Here is a 24,421-nt window from a genome sequence, read left to right as displayed (position 1 = left end):
TTTCCTTGCCCAAAATCTGCTTGAAAACCTCTCGTTTGGGCTGACATTTTGGCTTGTGACTGTGTCAAGGGCAGCACCAGCTGCAGGAGCAAGCACTGCGGCGATGCCTCCCTTCTCTCTCTTCCTCCTCCACCCCCAGAGCAACCTATGAGCTAATTTTCTCTTGAAAACCCCTCCTGGGAACAGATACCCCCTGCACAGTCAGCCAGGCTGTTTCCCAGCTTGTTCTTCCTCTAAAGCAGCTGGAGAGAAGAAACACACTTGAAAAATCAGAGGATGAAAAACTTGGCTGCCCTATCCCAGCTGTGCCGGGGAGCAAGGACATCCCTTCTCCTTAAAACTGGGAAAAACAAGTTATTTTGAGTAGTTTCACATGGTGGGTGCTACTTAAGAAATGCCGAGGGACATGCTTTGGGTCCCTGTAGGATTAGGATGTTGAAGAACCACCAGACTGTAAAGGTTTAGAGCCATCTTCATGCTGGATTTGTGAAGTCTGGGGGAGGTTCTTTAACTGCACCAAGCAAAACCTTGCTGATTTGGACTCCCAGAAGCCAAATCTCGCCTCGCAGCACGGGGCCTTTAAAGAAAACATCAATTATTGTGAGATCAATCATAAAGTCACGCAAGCTGGCAACACAAAGGAACAGATAACAATGCACCAAAGGTTGGGTTGTAGCCTCTGGATGGGGGCAATGATTTGATCTCTGCTTGTTGTGTTCAAGTTTGGGGTAACCTCACTGCCCTCTTTGGAGACCTGCATGGGGGCGGGGGGGGAGGGAAGAAAAACCCTCTGGCAGAGGAGGAGGGGCTGGAGCAGGAGGAAATTGTCCCCTCTATTCCATTCCAGCTGTTATCCACAGAACAGGGCGATGCTTCCAGCCACCCCCCCAGCCCTGCAAAATGGGGCTGGGAAGGGAGCAGAGTGATGAGAAAGCTCTGGGATGGGGCTGGCAGGGAGCCCCTGGCCAACATAAAATACCAAAATTGTAAAATTTGAGCAACAGGCACAGCTTTGGGCTGTTCAGTTTGATGTAAGTCACAGGGGGGGAAAAAGAGGGTTTTGATGCTGGCACCGTGTGTCACTGCAGCTGTAAGGACAGATCGAGTTTGCAGCCGACTTTCCTTTCTGTTTCACCCCTGCTTGAACAGAAAGGAAAAGTTCAGACAAGAAGGAAGCATTTCTTATCCCGTGGCAGCACCTCCGCTTCCCACCTCCCCTCCTGCACCAAGGAGCTCTCTTTTTGCTGTTACTAGCCCTAAACCTTTAGACGATTTGATTTATTTGAATTTTTCCCCAGGCATTGCTCTTGGCTCCTGAAAACATCGCCACATTCTCATTTTTTCTGGACTTTTTTTGGGTGCTTAGAAAGAAAAAATAGAAGGAAGGGGAAGAAATCCTTGGCGTCCCAGGGAACGATGGGTTTGCAGCGTCAGACTTGGAGGAGCTCTCCCGTCTCAGAAAGCTTCCCCAGTGGAGGTCTCCACGTCATCGTCTCCCGGCTGGTGCAGCGGGAAGAGAGCTGGGTTCGAAGGGGTGGGAGGGAGGAAAAGCAGCGGCCAGGGAGCTCGGGACAGGGCGCTGCCTGCAGCTCTGCACACCACAGCGTGGAAGGATGGGATGGTTTTGCAAAGGACTGAGCCCAGCGCTTCTCCGTATGTTACTTTTTGGTTTGTTTTATTTTGGTTTTTCTTCCCCTCTGCTTTATTTTGATATTTTACTGGATGGTTTTAGCTTGGCTGATTATAGGCGTTTTGCAGACTCCCTTCCTCTGCTTCGATCTACCTCTGTTCCCACCCTGCTCTCCCCAGCTCTTCGTTTTCTGCCCTTTCCCCATCACTTGGGTGGGGAATGCGTTTGCCATGACCTAACGTTCGCATATTGCTTTTCCTGCTGGTGGTAAGAGACATAACACCCCTATTTGGCATCACTTTGTGTGCACTTTGTGGGCATAAATCATCCCTGTCACACAGGGCAGTGCAAATCCATCTCCAGGGAGTCTGGGATTAAACAGTCGGTTTATTTAATTTAAATAAACCAGTTTCTTTAAATACATCTGTTTAATTTGAAAACTTTTTGCTGATGGAAACCCCAACATGCTCTGGGACCTTCTGACCGGTCCCCATCCCAAACCTCCTGTTTATCTTAGGCCACCAGAGGTGGGGAGAGGAAGATGCTTCAGGGTCTGGTTTTCCTGCTAGTCCTTCTCTCTGTCCCTTGGGTTATATTTCTGAGACTCCTGGTTGCACAGTAGATTTTGGGGTCTGCAGCCTGCTTGCTTTGGAGCGTCAGCTTAGGTGGTACCTGTTCATGCATCATGAGCTGCTGTTTGGAGACCGGCACCCCTAGGAGCTCAGCCCAGCAGAAGATACGGTTTTGCAGCTGGTGTCTCTAACCTATCGACAAAAGATCCATTGATAAGTGTATGTTCTCTGTAAGGTGCTTTGTATTGTTTGGTTTCTTAAAATAATGTCTGAGGATGTGAGCACACTTTCCATCCTCACATCTCAAAGCACCCCATAAAGGATGTCTGGGGAAACTGAGGCACGGGGAGGGCAGTGGCTCGGCAGCATCACCACCAGCAGGAGCTGAACCTGCTCCTTGGTGGCCTTATCTTTTTGGCTAACCAGCCTTCCTTGAGAGAAAAGTCTCCTGTTGGCTACCAAACACACAGGATGCTCCTTTGGGGTGGGATCTCCTCCAGCTTGTATCCATCGTCAACACCTCTCGGTCTTTAGGTGAGGCTCGTGTAGAGATGCTGTTGTGTTCCTGTAGCCTTTATTGGTTCCATCCTCATTAGAACCCTAAGACCTTCCTTGTGGTTGATGGGTGACCCTTGGCTACATCCTTCCTACTCCAGGTTGATGGTACATTTGTAGCAAACGGTAGCTTTTGTCTAAAGGGATCCTTGGAGAGTGGGGCTGGAAGGATGCCCTGAGCCCTCCTGGTCCCTGCTGTGTCCTGTGCATGGTAGGGAGGCGCTTCACATGCTGGGGGCTGTATCACTTCCCATCACAAAATGCCCTTTCCATCTATACCAAGCACAGGGGCTTGGCTTAATAAATTTATTTAAGCTGTGCTTAATGGGAGAGCACCATGTCCTCTCCTGGCAGGGGTTGAGTGAATACCCCCATATCCCAACCAGAGGGAAACAGAGTCCCTTGGATTTTAGGGGCCCACAGACACCACCTCCTTTCACCCAGATTACTTTGAAATGCCACAGGAGGGCAACCTGTCCTCTGTCCAAAGCCTCCTTAGAAAGTCAGAGGAAGGAAATTTGATGTAACCCAGCGCAAGTGAGTCACGAGAGGGTGGTGGTGGGAGAAAGGGGCATGTCACAGACAGGGACTCTGCCTTGTACTCCTGCAAGCTGTGAGAGCTATTTCTGAGACAATCCTTGGGTGTTGTCCAAGACCAAAATACCAGAAGATTTATTTTTTTTTTTGGTGTGTGTAATAAGGAAACCCCTCCTTCCCCAGTAATGCACTGTGGAGGTGGACTGCGGCATGCGGCATCCACCGTATTTCTGCAGGTCCAAGCGCTTGCAGAGGATTCTCCTTTGCCATAACTTACGGCTTCTTTGGAACTCTTCCACCCCAAGCTCATCAAACCAGTCCAAGAGTCATTTTTAAGGCTGTGCAGCTTCCTTTGACCCACTCTGTTTCTTGGAGATCTTGGTGATCGGCCACATAAACAGCTGGTGTTTCTGCTTCTTGATGTCAGGGGAAAAAAAAACAACTTTGTGCGGGCTTACTGCACGCTATCAGTGCAACCTGGGGCCATAGGAATAGAGATAGGGGAAATGGATAGCAAACAAGGAGCCCCATCCTATAAATTAAGGCATAAGGGGTAAATTGCTATTTCACTTACTTCAATTTTGCTAGAGTGCTTTGTTTATCTCCCTGCCTCTGCCTTTTTTTCGGTGCTGTGGGGTGTCCCATCAGCTCTCTGGTTGCCTCCCCAGAAGGTGGGAACCCCAGGGCTGCCTGCCAGCCCCATGTCCCGACCTCAGGTGCCCTGGGCTGTCCCTAGAGCATAGGTGGCTCTAGAAGGGCAAGTCAAGCCCTTGAGCAGGGTCTCAGAAGAGCTTCTCCAAGAGCTGCACACTTTCTTCTGTGGTCTGCCTTCTTGCTCACCCTGGGGGCAGAGCAGTCTCCTGGGTAGGATGCCATCTTCTCCTGGTCACCAGTGGGTGCAGAGATGTGGGAGATAATGAGCAAGCGGGGACTGATGGGGATCCAGAGGGTGAGTTGTGCAATCACAGGACAACAGAGGCTGAAGGTACCTCAGGTTGTCAAGGCGCAAGGACAACTTTTGACATTGAATGAAGCTGCTCAGGGCCCTGTCCAGTTGAGTTATCTCAAAGGGTGGAGATCCCACCAGCTCCCTGTGCCAATTTTTTCATGGAGAATTTTTTTATTTCATATCCAGCTGAAATTTTTTGGCTTCATCTTGTTGTTTCATTGTGTACTCTTGAGATGCATCCGGCCCACCTTCTCTATAACCTCCCACAAGGCAGCTGCACACACCCGTAAGATCTTCCCTTTCTCTTCACCAGGCTGATCTGACACAGCTCGCTCAGTCTCTCCTTGGACATCCCATTCTCCCACCCACAACCAATTCAGAAGCCTCTGCAGGACTCACTCCAGTACCCTTCTTGCACCGGGGAGCCCCAAACAGGACAGAGTATCCAGTTGTGGCCTTACAAGGGCAGAACCCAGGGGATGATAGCAGCGCTCAGCCCGGCGGCTACAGTCTTGCTGTGACAGCCCAACATCGGGGCAGCCTTCTCTGCTGCAAGGACATGCTGCTGGTTCATGCCCCACTGGACCACCAAGACCCCTGGTCCTTGCCTGCAGAGCTGCTCCCCAGCCAGTCATTTCCCACTGTCCTGTGTCCCGTCCCCAGCCAGGGCCACCGTTCTGCTGTTGCCTCTGCTGAACTTCACCTGGGTGCCACCAGCCTGTTTCTCCAGCTTTGCTGAGGTCTCCCCAGCTGGGACTGGCCCCAAACTGGCTCCCATCATGCTGATCATTAATGACACTCAACAAGCCTTGGCCCCGCTTGTCATCCGTCAGGGATGCCACCATCACCTGGCCTCTGCTGGGAGGGGACCAGCAGCACCAGGGGGTGACAGGGTAGCACCAGTTGCTTCACGGGGCTGGGGTGGTGTTGGAGTCACGAAGCCCTTTTTTCTTCTGAGTGAATTTACATGCAGCAGCCTCACTTCCACAGATAAGACCTAATTCAACACAGCAAGGACTGAGGGATCTCTGCATCTCCTGAGGCTGTTTCTGCTTTGCTTTGTTATTTCTGACCCTTTTTAATACCCTCTTGCACACACACTCAGTCGAGAGCCTTGTCTGCTTTGTGCAGGGTGCCGTTCAAGCATGGTGGCCAGCAGTCAGCCACAGACTGCACGTGTGAGCCCACCAGAGGGCTGCTGGGGGGATGTAAATAGGTAAAATCATGGGGAAACAGCCCAGAAACATGGCTTGTCTCCCACGGCGGCCGAGCCGCCAGGCTGAAGCATCACTGCCAGCTCCAGCCCAGCCCTCAGCATCTTTGGGTGCTTGAATCCCTTCTCCTTCTGCCCCTCTGCATCAATGCAGAGTTAATCCAACCCACGACTCAAAGTGATGCTCCCCACCAGTTTCCGTCCCGGAGAACGCCCTACTGTGCATCTGGAAGCCTCTGCTTTGGAAACATGATGCCAGTTCAAACATGAGCCTGTGCCAAATTCCTCCAGGCACACTTTTATCATCCCCCTTTTTTTTTTCCTGCTGGGGACAATGGTATTGCTCTCTGCTCTGCCCAGCCCTTTCCTCTGTGCTCCCAGACAGAAATAGTTAACCAGGTTCACTAAGAAGTTTATGTCCTGGTTTCCTTTCCAGGGCAGGCAGCTCCCCCCTCCCTCCCCCCTGCCCTTCTCTCTGCTCCGAGCCCTGGGGAGGAGCTGCTATCTAGTGACATGATGCAAGAGCAGACGATGTCTCCCTGGCTCTGGCACTGTTTTGGTGACCTGGTGGCCTGTGCAAGCACTGCCAGGTCCCCTGGGGCTTTCTGCAGCAGGAGAGCAGCCCTTTGCTCTCCTCTCGTGATCGGTGGGATGGGAGCACCTCGTGGCTCTGGGGAAGATGTGAGCCAGCCCCAGCTCTGCAGAGTTTCAAGTCAAACTAGATCAAGCTAATAAGAAGGAAGCAATGCTGGAGAAGAAGAGGGGAGGAGAGAGAGAAAAGATGACACCACGGGCATTGCAAAGCAATCCTTCCTGTAGCAAGAACCTCATTTGCCAGCGCGGCTTCTCCTGGGGTTGTGGTTGGGTCCCCTGGGAAAGGGGAGACTGCCGGGGCCAGGACCCTGTGCTGACCCCAGCACCCAGACTCTATGGGCTGTATACGGGACACCCCGGGCCCGTTTTGGTTGCCCCCACATAGGTGTTTAGGGTCATCCGAGATGCCACAACCCATTAGCGTTGCTGGGGCTGCAGGGAAGGCTGCTGGCTCGCGGGATGCTCCAGCTGCTGGAGCAGCAATAGGGAGGAGCTGCTCAGTGCTCATGTAGCCGCTTCTCCAAGGGCACCCAGAGGAAAGCTGCTATTCAATGGAGCTTTGTTACGTGCTTGGCTTGGCTTTGCAGGAGGTGGTCATTTTCAGGCTGCAAATTCCCCAGACAAAGCATTTTTCATGCTGCAGGACCAGGGGGAGATGGGCGAGAAGAGATCAGCCTTAGCTTCAGCTCCTGGTTGAATGGATGCACAGGTTTGCGCAGGACGGACACAGATCGGTGGGGAATGTTGGTTTGGTGGAGCATGAGACATCCCGCCACCCTGGCTGGGGTGTGGAGACCTGCCCGGCATTCCCATGTGAGCAGAGAGGTGAGGAGCTCCAGCAAAGCTGTCCTGGGCATCCCCAGGCTGGTGAGACAGACTGCGTGCCGCCGTGATTTTGGGAGAGGGGGAGGATCCCTGTGCCTTCTCCTTTGGCTCCAGCCTGGGAGACGGCCAGGGGCTGCAGCACTGTGGGGCTTTCATCAGGCAGGACCCGCAGCAAAGAGACCAGAGGTGGGTCTGCCCCCGGTGTGGGGGCCGCCCCAGACCTCCCCCTTCTTGGCTCTCCAGGTTGCTGTAGGGTTTGACTGAGGCTGTTTCTGCCTGGAGATCAGAGAAAGCTCTGCTGCCAAACACAGGAGGTTTTGATCTCCTGCTTTAGCCCTCAAGGTCAGCGTGAGCTGTGAGGGTCCGTGGGGTACCTCTGAAGCTGCTTTGCAAGATAACTTTACTCCTGGCTGTTAAGAGTGGAGATGGATGCAGCCAAGCCAAAAAAGCAGGCAGCTTTCTGGAAGAAATACTGTGTCTAACGGCAAACACGTGCAAGGTTCCGCATGCTGGCCAGGACATGTGTGGGTGTGGAGCTCATTTATTTAGTTCTCGGTGAGCAGAGCTTGCCCAGAGATCCCGAGGTGGGAGGATGAGAAGGAAGCTCTGCTCCCAGAAGCTGATTTCTTGCAAGCTTTTGCACTGCATGTCTCTCTTTCTCCCCAGTTCCGTGGCAGCAGAGCCTCCTGGCAGCCCACAGCACTTTTTTTAGCCATTCCAGAAAATGTTAATAGAGCTAGTAAGGGTGAACTCTGGTGCGTGATTTACAGGGAGTGTTTTTATAGTGTTTATGTTGGCAGGCTGTTGTTTACGTACAATTTGAAACATTCACCGAAGCCTCTTATCGCTGAAGCTTAAAAACAACAGAGCACTGATGAAAGTCCTGCACTAATTGAAGAAGGGTTGATTTAGGGCTCGGGCTGCCCAGCAGCTGTGCAAAACGCCTGGCTCCTGCCTGGTTCAAAGAGGTTGCTGCAGCCTGCAGTCCCCATAGGGAAGGAGAGGTGATTTCACCCATCAGTGTGGTGGGGATCCATCCAGACTTAGCTGTTACGCCAATGAAGGCCATATCTGGCACCAAGAGAGCCAGACTGTGGTGTCCGGGGCTCCCGTCCGTGTGCTCACAGCCTCCTTGGCCTGGCAGAACAAGGTGATCAGCAGATGCAGGAGGCATCAGCTTGAGAAACCTCCAAAAGGGATTCATAGATCTTGGAATGGTTTGGATGCCATGGGCAGGGCCCCTTTCCCCCAGCCCCGGTGGCTCCCAGCCCCGTCCAGCCTGGCCTTGGGCACTGCCAGGGCTGGGGCACCCACAGCTGCTCTGGGCAGCCTGTGCTGGTGCCTCGCCGCCCTCACAGGGAAGGATTTCTTCATAATATCTCATCTAAATCTCCCCCTTTTCAGTTTAACACCATTCCCCCTTGTCCTATCGCTACAGGTTGCTTAAATGTGCTTTTTTTATAACCCAGACCCGCTCACCCATGCACTCAGATAGGGGCCAATACCTTGTACTGGCATTAATAATGCAGCTGGCTTCCATTCCTGTCACTCCTCTCCTTATGCCTTTGCTAGGAGCTCAGTGGCACAACTCATGTTTTAGTAAAATCAGTGCCTTTGAGTGAGATCCCATCAGCACTTGTGGGATTTAGAGTAATCTAACCTCACAGGCGTCTCACAAAAACACTCTGCTGCTCTTCTAGCATATTCCCCTGAAGGGCAGGACTGTCCCTCTCCCATTAGACCTGCAGTCAACGTCTGGGAGTGAAACTTCTTCAGGTGCCAGCAGTGGGTCATCCTGGAGCATAAGGAAGCGATTTATCCACCTGCTGCAAGGCACCTACGTTACAGTCAGTTCCTGACCCTCCAGTTGTGTCCCCCTTCCCTCCTTCATCACCACGGGTGCTACGGAGAAGTGGGTGAACAGTGGGGTGCAAGCAGCACCTTTGTGCGGGATGGATAATATTAAGGGTAGTTAAAAATGTAAACTATTGGGACAGAGTTGCAGGAGGATACCACATGTTGGACAGGGTGTGTTTCTGCTCCCCTGGTTCCTGAGAGCACGTAGTGAAATCCGGAGGAGCAGAGAGAAGAGCTGGAAACTGAGCTCTGTCCCACACCAGCCCTCGGAGGTCAAGCAGATGTTAAGCTCAGCTCCAGGGAGGGTTGAACACCTAGGGTTAGGCAAATAAATCCCATCCAAGTGCCTTAAAAACAGTCTTGGAGGGTACCACGAGGGATCTTTTCCTTTTGAGGAGAAGCCACCATGCTGCACGTGGTCCTGCCTCCACGTTACCCCACAATTGCTCCACACCTCTGCAACCCTTTTCCTAGAAACGTCTACTGGGACTCCCCTTCCAGGCAAAAGGGCACCTTATTCCAGGCCAGTTGGTTAGGAAAGATCCAGAGTTGCTTTAGGCATCCTAGTAGATGTATCCTACTAGGTGTGACCTACTAGAAAGGGAGGGAGAGAAAGCCATAGGATTAGAGGCACACCTACATGCCTCCAGCACAGGTGCACATACGAGAAAATAGAGCAAATTCGGTTGAAAGTGGTTTAGTGGAGCAGGCAGCCTTCTATTTTAAGAGATTTCTGATACCTCTCAGTCTGGGCTGCACCACACAAGTTTTGTTTGTTTTTTTTTAATAAAAAAAACACAATCAAAAAACCAACTACCACACACATACACACTTCCGCTACTGGCAGTAAAATTTTGGCTGGCATGTGTGAACCTCTATTAACCTGTGGCCCGTGTTAATGTACTGGTACAGAGACAAGCCTTACAGTAGGAGAGTCCATCCTGCTGTTATTCCTTGTAATGGGAAGCTTCCAAAAAACAAGCCAAAACAAATATTTGTAGCAAAGGCAGGGGCTGGCTGGAGGGAGCCGCTGCAGGCAGGAATGCTGCTGCCACCAGGCAGGAGGTGATATCATCTGGATTCCTTCGCTGAGGAATGCAGGATTTGCCTTCTTCCCTGCCAGTAATTGCTTTTCAAAAACAGGCCTGCCCAGGGATGCGCGGTTCACCCGTCCCCTTCCACTGCACAGCAGAGAGGCTGGAGGTCCCCCCTGTCCCCTTCTTTTCCACCGCGTTAATGGGGCTATTGCATGGACAGGCTTGAAAAAGGATGAAATTGGTCATTCTCCGAATTGCAGGTAAAAGCCTCCCAAAATTCCATAAGCAGGAGCTAGACAGAAGTCTGGGCAGGGACTGGAGCTGGTGGAGGAGTGATGGCATCTCCTCAGGGCTGGCCAGGATGGGGCAGGTGATGGGTTGAGTATGTGTGTGACTTCTCTGCTGGGCAGACTTGGCTGAGAGCTGCAAGAGGAGGCGCTGTGCACTGCTCCGTGATGACCCATTTCTTGGTCCCGTGAAGCCCACTGACCACGTCATGTGGTTTTGAATGCAGGACTTTGGTGTGTTGGCTAAAGTGTGTTGGACCTGAAGGTCTTTATAGGTCCCTTCCAACTTGAGATATGCGGTGATACTATGATTCCATGACTGGAATGGATATCCTGACATGCAGAGCATCCTGGCTAACCAGCCTACACCTTGCTCAGTCTGGAAGGGCTAACTCTTAATCAAAGCCATAATTCCCCCCCTCCATGCAGTCCTTGGCTTATCCTTTGGGTGGAGTACCCCCACATCCCATCTCCAGCCCCTTGAGCTTACACCCCTCCACCCCTGCCTCTGCATTGGCTCCAACTTCAGCAAACACTGCTGGAAATTAATAACGGTCACTAACGTTCATATGTCATCAGCACTTCCACCAGCATCGGCGACAGTAAAGGGGTCAGTTCCTGTGGGATGGAGGCTGTTGCCGTCATTTCAATAGGTGGAACTAGGTGTAGTTCAGCTGCCCCCATAATGAGTCCAACGGGGTGATTTAGTGGTTGGAAAAGCCTGAAGTTTTTGCTCTCAGCGCCTGAGAGAGGATGGCTGGCAGGAAACGAAAACGCCGTTCTCCAAGGCAGGGGTGGTTTTGCTCTTGGACTGATTCTTTAATTTTCCACCAGGTTTTGGAAATTCTTGGCTATTACAACTGGACAATTAAATCAAGGGCAGACAAGAAGGGCTCCAGCCAAAGGAGAAAACCCACTTGGTCAGCTGAATTTTTGAAACAGGGACGGAGTGAGGACCTTTGAATGGATAGTGGCAGAGCAAGGGCTGTCTGGGGTCTGGATCTGCAGTCCTAAAGATGGTGAGATGTGACATTAGGTGTGCCAGGAGAAGGCCTGTTCATTTTTGGAGCCAGCAGCGTAGAAAAAACCCGTGGGGATGGACACAAAGGGGAGCCTGGGATGATGGTAGGGCGGTGCAATGACGTTTTCTCAAGGCTACAAGCAGAAGAGATGCATCTAAGCAGGAGGCAATGATGTAGCTTGTTGGGGTCAAGTCCCACATGGGACAGCATGGCAGTGTCATGGGAGAGACCCTCTATGGGACCTCCTGGGCTTGGTTTGGATACTAACTCCTACCAGGCAAGTCCCGTTGCACATCATGTGTTGGCCACCCTCCGTCACAGGGCTGTGGCTGGTGCTAGCGGTCGGGGCTGTGGCTCATGGTTTGCAGGACTCTTACTGCTTGAGAGAAGGCAAAACTGTATCTCCCTTGTGCTGTTGCCTTTGGGAGAGGTGGAAATAAGGGTGCCTTCATCAGTTCTGCCTGGAGCCACCCTAGAGACAGCAGAGAGCTGGACGAGCAGCGCTGACATGGGCTCCAGGCTTTGAGGCCAGTAGCGACTCAAAATGCAGTTAGAGGAAAAAGATGACGATGGATGAAGATCTGTTTTCAGATGGTGCAAGTAAGCTCCCAGGCCCTGTATTCATCATGGGGCAGTGAGCTGGGTACCACCAGTGGGACTCTGCTCCTCTGGCTCCAGCTCCTCGTGGCTGCACACATGGCCCACAGGGCTCTGCCCTGTCCATCTGTGTGCAGGCTGACCCGTCCTAGTAGCAATAAGCCAGGGGTTTGGTTCATGTCCTTTCAGTTGTTGCTTCTTAGTCTTTCTCAGAAACACAGATGTTGTTGTGGTTTCTCATTTATTTCTGTCTGGAGGCTAAAGGGAGGATGATTTGGAGAGGAAGGGAGGGAAAGAACCAGAGATGGAAAGAGTGACTTTTCAAGAAGAGCCTCCTACAACTTCTTCTTTCCTCAGCTTCTGGTAATGGTCAGGTCACTGACTGCAGCTATTCAGTCCAGAAAACTTCCAGGGGGTTTCCTGGAATACCAAATTGTGGTGGGCTGGGTGCCCAGCCCATGATCCACAGCGAAGAGGATGGACCTCAGCTGGCCAGCAGCAAACCTAGATGTGTCCCAGCCGCTGCCTGTAGGTCAGAGGCCTTGAGTTGGCATTTCTAAGGGCTACTTCTTGCAAAGTGGAGGAGGGTCAGGGTATTTTCCTTTTGCACCCTCTTTTCATAGTTTTCCATGCTGTTTACCCCTCTAAACTTAGCAATGGTCAAATGAGCAGAGGAGGCTGAACCTGCTCTGGGCTGGCAGAGGGCATGGAAGAAAAGAATTGTGAGCACGAGACTGGGAGACTAGGAAGGGTCTTGCTGCGTGTCTGGGAGGGGTTTAGTATTATTGCGGGCTGAACTGTGACAGTAGCATCCTCTATGTCCCATCCCCAGCCTCACAGTGGAGCTTCACACATCCCTGCTTGGGCACCAGCCAAGAACCTGTTATGGAGGTGTTTGACCCCTGTGCAAGCCCTGGTGATGCCAGGGGTATCTGCTCTGGCAGCAGGAGCCTACCGCATCCCAGTGGGTGGTGGAGGGTTTGCTGCGAGCAGGGTAGCGTGCACCTGAGCTGCTCACTTCTCTAGCAAAACCTGCCCCCATGCCCCCATGTGCCTGGTGCTGTCTTGGGAAGATCTCTACCTTCACGACCAGCCTGTTGTGTAAGCAAAAGGAGAAAATCCTCAGCGCGCTGCCCACCTGGCTCAGGATGTGGATCAGCCCCAAGCACTGGAGCATCGTTGGCTCAGACCCACGGCCCTGCCTGTCCATGAACTGCAGAGGTTCCCCTGTGTAAAAGGCGTGGAAGGGCTGTCCACCTCCTCCTCCTCCTGCATCTCCCTTCCTTCCCCTTCTGCTTCAACATGCTCATTCATGAAAAAATATCTGTTGGATGGACATGGGGAAAGGAATTAATGTTGGCGCATTGCTTCCCGCACGTTGGCCAAGGGATGCTGTAGGCTCAGAGGGTTTTAATCTTTGTTTTCACAGCTGGATTTGACCTTATCCTTTATTCTCTCTAGCCTTTTGTTGGTGCTCGCTCCCTGGAGCAACCTATTGCAAAGCAGTGTGCGCACTCACGTTGGAGCACAACCTGCTGCTGGCTTCCTGAGGGGCAGCGAGCGTGGCTGTTCACCTCGGGACTGACAACCTGCACAGCCCTGTGTGTTCATTAAAGGCTGAGAGACCGTAAGAGATTATGCTGTCCTACAGCAGGGGCCATGCAGCATGTCCTGGAGGGCAATGCCACAGGGAGAAAGGTGCCATCCCATGGTGGTCCTCTGAGAACACTTGGCTGCAGCCCAGATCTGCTGGCTCCTTCCACCCTGACACTGCATGGGGTGAAGGCAGCTGGGTAGCAGGGACCAGTTTGGTCCATCCTTTGCTAGGAGGGGCAGGCAGCAAGGGTGCGGGGTGTCTGCCTTAGCCCTGTGCATGAAGCGTGATGGGACCATGGCAAACCCTCAGGCTCATGGTCCCAACCTAAGGACACCATGAGTTGCAGGGGTGGTGGTGTAGGGTTTGTTGGAGGTGGTGCACAGACTGGTAGTGGTGGTGTAGGGTTTGGTGGAGGTTGTGTATGTTTTGATGGAGGTGGTGTATGGTGTAGTGGTGGTGTAAGGCTAGGTGGTGCTGGTGTAGGGTTTGGTGGGGCTGGTGTAGGCTTTGGTGGGGCTGGTCTAGGTTTTGTGGTGCTGGTGTAGGATTTTGTGGTGCTCGTGTAGGGTTTTGTGGGGCTGGTGTAGGGTTTTGTGGGGCTGGTGTAGGGTTTGGTGGGGCTGGTGTAGGTTTTGTGGGGCTGATGTAGGGTTTTGTGGTGCTGGTGTAGGCTTTGGTGGGGCTGGTCTAGGTTTTGTGGGGCTGGTGTAGGATTTTGTGGTGCTGGTGTAGGGTTTTGTGGGGCTGGTGTAGGGTTTGGTGGGGCTGGTGTAGGGATTGGTGGGGCTGGTGTAGGTTTTGGATAGCTGGATGCCCAGCACAGCAGATAGGCAGGAGTGTGCTCACGCCTGGTGTGGTGAAGATGCTACCACCACCCCATTGGATGCCCAAGGGCTTAGACTTCTTGTGCTGCAGATCTCCAAGTCAACCTTTGCTTTGAGCATCAGCACAGCCCAGTGCCAGAGGGGCCTGGCTCCATTCCCACCTGGATGCCCGCTTGAGGGCACCTTCTCCACCCCACTGTCTACCTTTGGAGAGGAAGGAGGGACACTGATTCAACACCCCTCCAGTCCTGCCAGCTTTGGGGATGAAGAGACATGTGGTCTCCTTTCTTGGCACGGGGGACCCAGTGGCGTCCAGATGTGAGGCATGAGCTGCTGACATTGGCGTCAGCGGGTGGGGACCCACCTATGTAAACACGTCCAGGAAGGCTCCCGTCCCTTTCCCACCCCGCGCTCACCTTCGGATCAGACCGGCCAGCCTTCGCCGATGCTCCGTCCCCAGGGCTCCCGGGGAAGGTACCGTACCGCTTGGCCAGTGCCGGGCACTCCTCTGGGCATTTCTCTCTCATTCTCCTCTTTTCTGCATGTAAACATGACTGTATAATTATCTCTGTGTAGAATTACCTAAGTAGTTATTTAAATATTTACTGATGTAATGATAGATCTCGGTGAGCAGAATGAAACCTGTCCCGGTCATGCTGGGAACCCAGCCAGAAGGATAGGAAAGCACTTGCAGTAATAACGCTTCCTTTTTTTCTTTATTTTCTGTTTTGTCTGTTATCTAAGAACAGTTGGCAAGAACGTGTCCAACCCGTTTGTTTCCTTATTTATCATGTTCGACTCTCTCTTCCCTTTTAACTATGTTTAGATCTTATTAGTAATAGAAAAACGGGCCATAAAGTCACATCCAAGCGTGGTATTTTTGCTTTGCAATTTGCTTTCTTGTCTTTGATATCCTTGTTTAGTTGATGTTGAGGTTGTTTTACCCTGGGGAGGGGTCTGGTGTCCAGGCAGCCAGGGCTGAGCTCAGCAGGACGCTTTAGTGATTTGGGGTGGCAGGTCTGCAGCACCGAGTTTATCTGGGCGGGGAGCCGGGATGGGTTTACACGGCGGAGGGAAGGGTTTGGCAGCAGTCCGCGGCCCTTCTCCCCGTTTGCACAACACTTGGGTCATGAAGTGGCCTCACTGTTATGGCTTTATCTGACCTGGCAAGTCAGAGGATCATCCAAAGCCAGGAGATTAGGAAATAGATGTGCCAGAGATGAGGGCTGGGATCTTCAGAGAGGTTTGGTGTCTTAGATGTCCTGGTTCAGATAAAGCGTCTTGTAAAGTCCTCGCTGAGCTTCACCCCAGCTCCTGCAAGCTAACCACTTGTCGAGATGCTGGATGGTGGGTTTAGGAGACTAGCGTTGCGTCCCTGGTAGAGCAGAGTGCAGAGTGGGAATCAGCACCCTGAGCAGATGCCACACCAAAGCTAAAGGACCTTAAATCTGCTCACAAACATAGCAGCTCTTCCAGATCACCCACACATGGAATTAGCCACATGGTGGTTTAACGCAGTAAGGCATGACTTCTGCCCCAAGGCCAGTGTAGGACAGGGCAGTCTCTCCATGGTCACAGTGTATGGCCAAGGCTGTATGATGGAGCATCTTGAGAACCAGATAGAGTGTGGACCTGATTCAGGTACTTGGGCTGGATCCTGTGGGTCTCATTCCTGCAGCAATTTGTGGGGCATTTGCTCACTGCAAGCTCCTCATTAGGGTTGAGACATGGCTCCTCTAACCTGCACTTTGGCGGGCATATTACAGATATTTTTGGGGCGGTAAAGAAATGAAGATAACTTTGGACCCAGTTCTCGTGCTGGGCTTCTCCTGCACCCTTCAGCCAGAGCCAAGGGCAGTGGCAGAGCCTCCCTGGATTGCTCCAACCCACGTAAAGCTCATTTAAATCCTGGTGGGAGACTCCATCCTGGGGCTTGCTATGTGTAATGGAGCTGGCTGAACATCACCCTCCTGGCCAGGTATGCGCAGGTTGTCCCACCTATTGCAGTGGCTGTCCCTGTGTCTGACAGACGAGGTGTGTGGTGACAGAGATGAAACCGTCATTTTTCTTATTGCAATTGCTGCAAGAACAGTAAGAGTCAAACTCTGAGTCAGCAGCCTGTCTGTGCAGTTGCAAGGCATTTTCCACAAGAAAACCAAAAAACTATGTGCATTTGCAGGTATTTGCAAGAGGGGTTCGGTGGGGAAAGCTGGAAGAGGTGCTGAGCATGTCCTGCTTTGCTTGGGTGGAGCCACAGAGGACACAACTGCTCCACCTTTGCTTTGGGGGGCTGCTGTCTTTAACCTCAAGCTAAGATGTTCGTCCCTGTGCAGAGTTGCTGGCTGCTCCCACCCCCTTCCGTCTCCCCCCACTGACACTGTGAATAGGGTTTTCATGCAGCTGAAGAGTAGGGGAAAACGTTCCTCTCTGCTGCTCACTGCAAGCCAGGGACCTCACCCAGCAGCTCCCGAATGGAGCCCAGAAGCCGTGGCTGAGCTTCCAACCTCTGTTCCCGCTCCCCTCGCTCCTGCCTCCTTTTCTTGGGGCTCTTTCCAGGCTCCCTCCTAATACACCATCTCTGGCCATCCACAGGTGTTAGGGAAAAAGAGGGGAAAAAACAACCAACCAACCAACCCACACCTGGAGCAGCCAAAAACGTGGCCACTTGACTTTTTTTCCAGCATTCCCCAAACTTTCCCATGCACCCCGACCTTTTTCCTCCACCTCTGCCTGCATTAACGTGCCGCTGCTCGGTGAACTGCAGATGGAGGAGCAGCCGCAGGGGCAACAGCGGGAGGAGGTTATGTGCCGTGAACTTTTGCATAGCCATTTTTGCCAGGGGACGGATTTCCTTTGATTTTTATTGGATTTTTTTTTTTTTTCATTCTTTTGTACAAGTACAGGAAGGTCTATGGCAAGTCAAGCCTGGCGTGGCTTCACAGGGTTGTGCTGCAGGCCAGCCGGGGCTGGCAACGCCAGCTGGAAAGTTTATTGCTTCCTGTTATGAGAGCTCCGGGAGCCGCGGTGGCTTCGCAGGAGAGACGTGGGTAGCACCACCGCCAGGTACAGCCCCAACGGGTGATGGAGATGGCCTTTTATTCCCATTGCTTCTCCGGCCACTTCAGGAAAGGGAAGTAAATAGAGAAGGGAATAATTGCTCAATCTGACCTCTGACTATGGAGGCAGATGCTTTCTTTGGAGGAGGAACAGACGCAGGGGGAAAATGCTATAAAGGGCTTTGCTGAGCCGTGTCCCCAGGGCTCTCCGTGAGCCCCTGCTTGCCACCTTTTGGTATGTCAGCCTGTGTTATCTCACCAGCCTTGAAAACTTGGGCAGAAAGGTTCCTATCAGAAAAAATAGGTGGTTTTGCAAATACTGACATTTATCTTGAGAATGTGTCCCTCACAGTGAAATTTTCAGCTGGGAAGGGCTGGAATAAATCGCTTCTGCTCTCCAGCCTGGGTTTAAACACTTCCTCTGGGCTTTCGTACTTGGGTATTTAAATCTTTTTGTTATTTAACCATATTAGATTTTTTTTCTTTTTTATCATTTTCAAAGTGAAGTGCTTTTACCTTTCCGTGGTCATCACTCAGTGATATCCAAAGGAAACATTTCAGTGTTTTTCAGCAGAAATATTATTCATCCTGCTAACAGCACTGGCTTTTTGCTCTGCGAACCAATGCAAACTTAAGAGAAATTCTGTTTTCTGACTTATCTTCTAGGCTAACTGAGCTACAAGCGTCGTCCAAATTTCATGGCAATTCAGAGCCAGAGTTTATATTTTCAGAGTGCATGAAAGAAAGCAGCCTTTACCTTGTTTTCAAACATCCTTACATTATGCAGCCAAAATCCCCACGGGCTTTGGAAAAATGTGTGAGACCAGATTTTCTCCATTTGCTCCTTGCAAGAGCCAGAGACCAACCACAATGTCCTGATCCAGATCAAAAACCTTCTTGGGTTCACCCAACAAGCAGAGCTGGATGCAGAAAAAACCCCAACCCGCTGCCTAATAGTTACGAGACCTTGTCTCTGTCATTCAAATGACATGTTTGCGCTGGGGTTGTCATCACCACTGTCCTGAAAAGTCCATGCAGAGGTTTGTGATGAAGCAGATTTTGGCAACAGACACTGACACAGCTTTTTCTGCTGCCTGTAATGTTTTTTTTTAAAGAGAGTTAAGGTTTTGGCTGAGTTCTTATGATGCGAGCCCTGATTAGTCACAAGCCTTGGAAAACGCCTAAAGCTCTGGGTGACAGAGGGAAGAGGCGTCGAGAGGTGACCTGAAGAGGTGACTCCCAGCAGCAACCAGAATCATACAAGGTTTCACCACATCCATTCCCCCTCTGTCACCACCCTCTTTTTTTATTCCCTTTTCTCAATGCAAGTGTTAAATCCAGGACATGGGACGGTGCAGGGGTGGGGAGTGAAAAGGTGCCTATTACTGGTTTAGCCTGTACATTCATTTATGGCTAGAAAAGCTCTGTTTGCTCTCCAGTGTCTTCCCTGGGAGGAAGAAAACACAAACTGTTCATAACCGTGTGCATCCTCCTGCCATCCTCCATTATTTCCCACACAGCAGTGGATTTAGCATTCACACAAGCTGTTTGGACAGTGAAACCCCCCCGCCCCTAAAGCATGCAGGAGAAAATGTACATTTCTGGCTCTGCCTCCAGTCTTCTGCCTCCTTCCCTGGGTGATGGTTTGATGATGGGAACCACTCGATCCCTGCCCGTGTGATGGCCAGACCTGCTGGGCAGGAGGCTGGAGCAGGAGCAGATGTTGCTTGCCTCGCCTGGAGCACGGATGCCCCAAAAAAACTTCTACCAGACGAGATTGCGTGTGTATAAATAACCTGCACAGTTAGAAAGCGAAGGGCCTGGAAGGGCTGCATGACCTGTGGGACAGGGACCGTGCTGAGCTGCCTTTTATCTTCAAGTTGCTGCCCACAGTCCTGCAGAGCCTGGAAGTTGTTCTCAGCTAGTTATTTTTAAATAACTAATAATACTTCTCTGCAGCTCCATCCTGCACCCGCTGGAGTGGGTGGAAGTCTCACCACAGTTCTTTGATGGGAATGAGATCTTGGTGGCCGTCCCTCAGGTCTGATGGATCTCACAGGGCTTTTCTTTTACAAATAGGTGGTGTGACGTGCTAGAAGCTGTGGGGTCCCCGCTTGAGGGGGGGATGCACCCAAGGACCACGCAGTGGCCCCTGCAGAGGTGTCCACAAGGTGACCCACTGCAGTGTCTCCAGGCTTGAAGGACCATGTGGGCAAGGAGGTCACTGCCCTGGCGTGCTGGAGGCCAAACCCAGCCCCGGGAACACACAGGGGTAACATGGCCTCAGCTTGCTGCACGTGTTCTCCCCCTCAGAGAGGTCCCAATGGGAGATCTCCAGGGAGGGTGGGCTGTTGCTGGAGGAGATCTCCAGCCATGGTGGTCTCCTTCAAAATGAGCTCCCTATTTCCCTGTGTCCTTTGAGAGTCTTGTCAATGTGGTATGTGCTTGAGTTGAAGCAAGCAGCCAGGGTTGTGATAATCTAACTTCTTTAGAGGCTTATTCCCCAAAAATGCCTCCCAAAGCCTGGTTTCCCCAGTGTGGCATTTTCCCCTAAGGGTGTGTACATCCCTACGCCAGACTTAGCTGATAGGGCTTTTCCACTTCCTATCATAGCTGGCTACTTCTGAACAGTGAATTAACTTATCACCGTGTATGAGTAGTTTACAACTTAAAACCTTGAGGAAAGTTACTGCAGTAGATCCAGAAATGCTACGGCAGCCGGAGACCCCATTAGATGTAATGAGGCTGTGTCACACAGCCGAGCTGTGGGCTCAGCAGAGGCCCATGTGCTCCTTGGCTGTCGCAGAGCAACTTTCAGCAGTACGGCTGAAGTGTTAGCCAGTGTGGAGTAGGGCAGTAGATGCTGCTGCTTGCAAAAGCGTTGGCGTGAGATGCTCCAGTGAGCCAGAATGGTCCCTCTACATGCCTTCAGCCACTTGGGGAAACCAGAGGTCTGACGGCAGGGTGAATATCCTGCTTTGTCAGGACCAGGGATGAAATTTCCTGATAAACCATACAGTTTCAAGCTTCCCCCTCTTGATCAAAATGTACATATTCCTGTGCCTTCTCCCCTCAGAGGCTGCATCTGGTTATTTTTGTGACTTCTTGGCTGCTGCTGTTGCTTCCTTCTCCTCCTTGCTGGCCCTTGGGGAGACTTTTGGCCTTGGCTGTCTATTTCCATCTCAGCAGATATCTGGAGCCCTGATCCCGCTGGGACGGCAATGCCAAAAGCTCCCCACAGATGGAGCAGGGATGAGAGGCAACCCTTGGACCATCAGGGTGGAGGTTTCCTTCTCCACTTGCCTTAGGCTTCGTGTACACTCCCATACTACTTCTTATTTCTTCTTGCTTCTGCAAAGGAGCCAAAAAGTCCCCGTGTGTGCTCAAAACCCTTCCCCATCCTTCATCCGCTCTCTGCTCCCATCCAGCAGCTTGGAGAGAGGTGCATCACCTCTTCAGAGAAAGCCTTGCCTGGGAGCGCAGCAAAGCAGGAGCTCCAGAGCGGGTTTTCTTGCTTGTGAGCCTTGCCTCTTTTTTTTTATTATTTTTCTTTTTCCCCAAGCAACCAAGGCACTTTTGACAAAATGTGTTTTCCACATGTTCCCTATTAGTCATGCTCTCTGTCTGACAAATCTGTTACCACTGCCACTAGCTGATGCTATTAATTTACTTCCAACCAGCGCAAGAGCTCAGCAGCTAAATTCCAGGCAGCGTTCCTCAAACCAGACCCGGCGTCTTGTTTGGATTTAAAACCAATGCCTCTTTCTTCCCCGGTAGATATACATAGCACCGTCCCTCCTTCTCCCAAGGTTGGGGAGGGAAAGAGGGGCCGGGAGCGGTGGTGGGATGGTGGCAGGGGTGCTGGCAGCTCGGGGGGGACCTCCCAGCGGTGGGTGCCGCAGAGGCGGGGTTTGACAGCACGTTAAATACTTCCCTTGAGCCCTGCTCTCTAACCGCTGGGGCATGGCTGGGCCGAGGCAGCAGGAGTTTATCTAGGGCAAGGCAGAGGGCTGGTGGCACAGGAATGTCGCCGGAGGAGGGAAAGCCTCTGCGAGAAGCACCATGTCTCTGTAAGTAGATTTTTTTCCATTGTTTTCCCTGCAGCTTAAGCAACGGTGCGGGAACTGTGCAGAAAGGACATCCAGCTAGCACAGACAGGTTTATTTATTTGTTCATTTCCTTTTGCTTATTTTAGACTCAGGTTTTAAAGTTTCCTCCGTTCCAACAGTTGTGCCTGCGATTGCACAGAGGGGCCAGCGGGTTTCGGGAAGTAACCGTGATGAGAACGTGGAGCCAACAGCTCATTCCTGTGCCTGGCTCTGCGCAATTTTCATCACTCTAAGTGCTGCTGGTGGGTTGAGTGCTCCAACTCCTCCTTTGTAGCTCTTTCAAAGTGAAACTTGTACCCCACGTGCGTTTCATACGCTGCATGTCAGCTAGTCTGGAGGTGACGTGTGAAGCTAGATGAATGAATGAATGGATTTCAAAGCCAGAGGGATGGTGGGTCCTCTCATGCAACCTCTCCGGCAGGCAATTTAGCTACGTGAACTACCTAATCTACTCCACCTACCTGCTGCAGATCCACACAGGCTGTTTTCCCCAGGGAGCTGGACTGTGTCACTTTCCCACTGCACAGAGGAATTAAGTCAGAAGCACACAGAAGATGTAAAAATCCCTTTTCTGTGCTTTGGCAGTTGGTGTGGTGAGGAGATGAGACAGTCTTTTCCCAGTACCATCTTATTCATGAACAAAAGCGATGTGAACAGATCCCTCCTTGGAAGCTTGTTTGCCTTATAATTGATTCCAAAATAGAATGATGTACTACACCCCCCACGCCCCACCCCACCCCCCCAAGCAATTAGAGGCATTGACATCTCATGGCATAATCTTTCTAGCCAGTGAGTCACAAAAAAGCACTGGAAGTTACCAAACTGATTGTGGGAAGGTTTTTAAACTCATTTTCTTCAGCTCCTGCTTTCAGATACAGTGCCAGGAGAATGGGTGGACACACAGGAGTGTAATGTCAAGGTGTGATCATACACAGAGGCAACAGCGGGGTCCCAGGGATGCAGAAACAGGTTGAGGCTGTTTCCGGCAGATGTTCCGGCAGATCCAGATGTGCATGGGGGGCTGAGCCGCAGTGTTAATGGCAGGACTGACAGCTCAGGCTAGTGGCTGGTAACCAGATATCGTCTTCTCAAAGGAATAACCCGCCACTTCTGTTGTTATGCATTTTCTTTCCATTTCAGGTTTGTGAGTCTTTTGAACCAGTGCTGCCAGGTGCTCCTTTCAAAAATGTATCTCCCAGAGGAGACAGTGGGTGCTTTGTTAACAGCCCTGACTAATAGCAGATCAAAACTTGAATATTTACTCAAAAAGCCATCATTACCTTGGTCACACCTTCCCTGCTGCAGCAAACAGCTGTTGGGAGGTGAGTCTGAGCTTTGGGAATTGTGTCCTTGAGTTACAATTGCAAAATGGAAAATTATCCTCAGTATAGAGCTCATAAACCCTTTGGGTGAGCCCTGAAGTTATAGATGAACTGCTCTACAGGGCACTTGAAGCCCCTGTTTCAGAACAATTTGGGGCTTGTGTCTAATTGGGAATGCTCACGGGAGGTGGTAGGCAGCTGAACACCCGCATGGGACCAGCCAGGCTGGGGCTGATGTGTGCTTGGCCCAAGCCCCAGCCCTGCCTTGGCTGGACCCGGATGCTCCACAGACAGATGCACCGTGTCCCACAGTGGGCCATCGCTGTGCACAGCGGGGTCTTCCCTTCCCAGCCCCCTGTCAGCTGGAGCTTGGCTGAGTGCCCAGATGAATCCTGCAAATCATTTAACGCCCCATTTTGCCCATATCAGAATGGGGACACAAAGCAGAAGAAGGGTTAAAGACACTTTAGAGTGTATCCACTTTAAAGAAGCAAAAAAGCCGCTCAAAGGGGATGCTTTCCCATCTCACCCCTGAATAAACCCGATTTCCTTAATAAATAAAGGTCTATGGGGACCGCTTTCCACGTTCTGCAGTGGCTGAATTGTCCTATCTGCAGCAGCATTTCTGTACTGACCATAGGGTCCGAGGCACTGCTTTTGCGGCAGGAGATGGGGGTTCTGGTCCCAGCAGCTTTGAGGGCTGTTGTTTTTCGCCAGGTGAGTTAAGGGCAGAGAGGAGAAGTTCCACGCCTCTTCTTCTGGCTCATTACCCAGCCTGGAGTAAGCTGTTTCTTTGCTCTCTGCCTCAGTTTCTCCAGCTACAGGACAAGAATAACACCATCTGCAGAGTGCTCCCACAGTCTGTCTGGCGTGTGAAGACTTGGGGGTTTGGGTTCGCAGAGGATTTGTTTGATCTGGAAATAGCAGGGTTAGAAAATTCCATCTGCCTGCTCTTGAGAGCCCTCAACAGCGGAAGAATTTCGCTGTATCTTGAGCCTTGGACCATGCTGCTACCTCCTGGGTCAGTGTGAAGGCAAGCACGGAGCAAACCAGCATTGTTTGGCTCCTGTCCTAAGAAGCAGTGTGAGCAAAATCACATTCCAGAAAGGCTTGATACGGAGAACAGAGCAAGGCATACTTCCCTGCTTGCTCCCATGTGGGGCTGTGCCCATGGCTGGTGCTGGTGGCTGCTCCCACCCTGCACCTGGCACAGGTGACAGGCTCAAAGCCCAGCTTGTGCCATAGAAACCCTAGGGCATAATTTTGTGTCTCCATATAAAAGCGGTGCAAAGCCAGGTTAGGACCAGGCTCGTGTCTCATGGCATCATTTTCCCTCCTGGATATCTACCTCCACACAGCCATGCTCGCCTGAGCATCATGGAGGGGTAGCTTTGATGTCCATACTCTTTCAACATATGGAAAACAGCTCCTTTCTTTTCCTCTGCGTGATCATGGAGGATCGTGGAGGACCACAGGGGAGTAGCCTGTGCTGGGCCAGCTCCTGCTGAGCCATGACACCCCATTGCCATGTGCTACCCCACACTAACTCGCTCCTGTCCATGCTCATGTGCTTGGCTCCTGCGTCTGCCACCAACACCTCCACTCTTTGCTTCTGGGTGCAGTGGTTGGCATCAGTTCATGGGTGAGATTTAGGCTCGCAGATGCCTAATTTACTGCCTGCCATCAGGTGTCTGCGGGGAAACAAGATGGGTAAACTCCACAATGAGATGGAGGCTGATTCAGAGGAGGGATGCAGGGCAGCAGAAAGGATGAGCCCGTTCTCTGCTGCCCTGGGGTGAGACCCCCACTGTTCTCCACCGCAGTGCTCTGTGGGTCTG

At 51.7% G+C, this 24,421-nt stretch overlaps 1 protein-coding gene across 5 annotated transcripts in view; it reads left to right on the top strand.

Annotated features, from left to right (window-relative positions):
* Nucleotides 1-24,421, top strand: part of GJC2 (gap junction protein gamma 2) — a 38,271-nt gene that overhangs the window by 6,723 nt on the left and 7,127 nt on the right. The window contains exon 1 of one of the 5 annotated variants that reach the window (XM_056335937.1): nucleotides 1,069-1,668. The exons of 1 other annotated variant lie outside the window; for it this stretch is intronic. The gene's annotated coding sequence lies outside the window, so the exon portion shown is untranslated. Of the gene's footprint in view, nucleotides 1-1,068; nucleotides 1,669-13,932; nucleotides 14,571-21,078; nucleotides 21,223-24,421 lie in introns of those variants that run through there. 3 more of the 5 variants (XM_056335934.1, XM_056335938.1, XM_056335935.1) reach the window with 3 other exon arrangements.

Source organism: Falco biarmicus, chromosome 4 (assembly GCF_023638135.1).
Source record: "Falco biarmicus isolate bFalBia1 chromosome 4, bFalBia1.pri, whole genome shotgun sequence".
NCBI lineage: Eukaryota > Metazoa > Chordata > Aves > Falconiformes > Falconidae > Falco > Falco biarmicus.
Note: the sequence above shows the minus strand (reverse complement) of the source record. Positions and strands in the feature narration are given on the sequence as shown.